The sequence below is a fragment of the Balaenoptera ricei genome, chromosome 4 (assembly GCF_028023285.1).
Source record: "Balaenoptera ricei isolate mBalRic1 chromosome 4, mBalRic1.hap2, whole genome shotgun sequence".
NCBI classification, from domain to species: domain Eukaryota; kingdom Metazoa; phylum Chordata; class Mammalia; order Artiodactyla; family Balaenopteridae; genus Balaenoptera; species Balaenoptera ricei.
The window spans coordinates 39,815,923-39,819,266 of NC_082642.1; the positions used below are offsets into that span (position 1 = coordinate 39,815,923).

General features: G+C 34.9%; 1 non-coding gene across 1 annotated transcript; it reads right to left on the reverse strand.

Annotated features, from left to right (window-relative positions):
- Positions 1–202: 202 nt before the first annotated feature.
- LOC132365618 (small nucleolar RNA SNORA43) lies at positions 203–336 on the reverse strand. The gene has a single exon (XR_009503146.1). It is a non-coding gene; the product is annotated as a small nucleolar RNA SNORA43 (small nucleolar RNA).
- Positions 337–3,344: the final 3,008 nt, after the last annotated feature.

Sequence of the window (3,344 nt, forward strand, 5' to 3'; positions counted from 1 at the left end):
TGCCTACTATAATAAAGGTTCTTTCAAAAAACAGTATTTTGGGAAATCATATTCTAGACTATTTTACTCTTCCTTCTCTTATCACCTGATCATAATACTGGACTGGAAATAGAAAAACCTCCAGCAAAACGTATGTTGCTTTTTCTGTTGAAGAAGTCTTGTTGTTACTAAGTCACAACTGGTCACTTTTTTTCTTTTTGTGCTGTGTCCAGCTACAAACCATTCTTAGTGCCCACTGTTCTGAGCACTGAGCATAGAAATAGCCACTTCCTCTCTGACCCAATGTCACAGGTGCAGCAGACCAGCTGCACTCCTGGGGCCAGAAGGTCTGGCATCTGCAGGGCAGTATCCCCTCCCTTTCACCCACTGGAACTGATCACCTTCATGGAGCAAAAGAAGGATCCTTAGATTTGAAGGGAAATAAGACAATAGCCATATACCCAGGTACGTGTGAATGGATAAAGTGTATTTGTCCCAAATTCACACTGCTAAAATAATGTGTATCTATTTAGTCTTACAATGCTTTCTTTGCAGATATATGGAATATATTTATTATTCGTATTGAATGAAATATTTTAAAATTCCATATTGCTTTATAACAATAGTAGGGGGTTTTAACACCCCCTCTTACACCAGTGGATAGATCATCCAGACAGAAAATTAATAAGGAAACACAAGCCTTAAATGACACATTAGACCAGATAGACTTAATTGATATTTATAGGACATTCCAACCAAAAGCAACAGAATAAACTTTCTTCTCAAGTGCACATGAAATATTCTCCAGGATAGATCACATCTTGGGTCACAAATCAAGCCTTGGTAAATTTTTTAAAATTGAAATCATATCAAGCACCTTTTCTGGCCACAGTGCTATGAGATTAGAAATCAATTACAGGAACAAAAAACTGTAAAAAACACACACATGGAAGCTAAACAATATGTTACTAAATAATCAATGGATCAGTGAAGAAATCAAGCGGATTTTAAAAAATACCTAGAGACAAATGACAACAAAAACACAACAATCCAAAACCCATGGGATGCAGCAAAAGCAGTTCTAAAAGGGAATTTTATAGCAATACAATCTTACCTCACGAAACAAGAAAAATCTCAAATAAACAACATATCCTTAAACCTAAAGCAACTAGAGAAAGAAGAACAGACAAAACCTAAAGTTAGTAGAAGGAAAGAAATCATAAAGATCAGATCAGAAATAAATAGAGATGAAGAAAACAATAGCAAAGATCAATGAAACTAAAAGCTCATTCTTTGAGAAGATAAACAAAAGTGATAAACCTTTAGCCAGACTCATCAAGGAAAAAATGGAGAGAACTCATATCAATCAAATTAGAAATGAAAAAGAAGTTACAGCCAACACCACAGAAATACAAAAGATTATAACAGACTACTACAAGCAACTATATCTCAATAAAATGGACAACCTGGAAGAAATGGACAAATTCTTAGAAAGGTACACCCTTCCAAGACTGAACTGGGAAGAAATAGAAAATATAAACAGACCTATCACAAGTAATGAAATTAAAACTGTGATTAAAAATCTTCTAACAAACAAAAGTCCAGGACCATATGGCTTCACAGGCACTATCAAACATTTAGAGAAGAGTTAACACCTACCCTTCTCAAACTATTCCAAAAAATTGCAGAGGGAGGAACACTCCCAAGCTGATCCTAAGGGGCCACCATCACCCTGATACCAAAATCAGACAAAGATACCACAACAAAAAGAAAATTACAGGTCAATATCTCTGATGAACGTAGACGCAAAAATCCTCCACAAAATACTAGAAAACAGAATCCAAAAGCTCATTAAAAGAATCATACACCATGATCAAGTGGGATTTATCCCAGGGATGTAAGGTTTTTTCAATATATGCAAATCAATCAATGTGATACACCATATTAACAAACTGAAGAATAAAAACCATATGATCATCTCAATAGATGTAGAAAAAGTTTTGACAAAATTCAACACCCATTTATGATAAAAACTCTCCAGAAAGTGGGCACATAGGGAACCTACCTCAATATAATAAAGGCCATATATGACAAACCCACAGCAAAAATTGTTCTCAATGGTGAAAAATTGAAAGCATTTCCTTTAAGATCAGGAACAAGACAAGGATGTCCACTCTCACCACTATTATTCAACATAGTTTTGAAACTCCTAACCATGGCAATCAGAGAAGAAAAAGAAAAAAGAAATCCAAATCAGAAAAGAAGTAAAACTGTCACTGTTTGCAGATGACATGATACTATACATAGAAAATCCTAAAGATGCTACCAGAAAACTACTACAGCTCATCAATGAATTTGGTAAAGTTGCAGGATACGAAATTAATACACAGAAATCTCTTGCATTCCTATACACTAACAATGAAAGACCAGAAAGAGAAGTTAAAGAAACAATCCCATTTACCATCGCAACAAAAAGCATAAAATACCTAGGAATAAACCTACCTAAGGAGGCAAAAGACTTGTACTCAGAAAACTATATAAGATACTGATGAAAGAAATCAAAGATGATACAAGCAGATGGAGAGATATATCATGTTCATGGATTGGAAGAATCAATATTGTGAAAATGACTATACTACAAAAAGCAAGCTACACAGATTCAGTGCAATCTCTGTCAAACTACCAATGGCATTTTTCACAGAATTAGAACAAAAAATTTTACAATTTATATGGAAACACAAAAGACCCCGAATAGCCAAAGCAATCTTGAGAAAGAAAAATGGAACTAAAGGAATCAGGCTCCCTGACTTCAGAATATACTACAAAGCTACAGTCATCAAAAGAGTATGCTACTAGCACAAAAACAGAAATATAGATCAATGGAACAGGATAGAAAGCCCAGAGATAAACCCACATACATATGGCCACCTAATCTATGATAATGGAGGCAAGAGTATACAATGGAGGAAAGACAGTCTCTTTGATAAGAGGTGCTGAGAAAACTGGACAGCTACGTGTAAAAGAATGAAATTAGAACACTTCCTAACACCATACACAAAAATAAACTCAAAATGGATTAAAGACCTAAACGTAAGGCCAGACACTATAAAACTCTTAGAGGAAAACATAGGCAGAACAGTCTGACATAAATCACAGCAAGATTTTTTTTGATCCACCTCCTAGAGTAATGAAAGTAAAAACAAAAGTAAGCAGATGGGACCTTATTAAACTTAAAAGCTTTTGCACAGCAAAGGAAACCATAAACAAGACGAAAAGACAACCCTCAGAATGGGAGGAAATATTTGCAAATGAAGCAACTGACAAAGGATTAATCTCCAAAATATACAAACAGATCATGCAGCTCA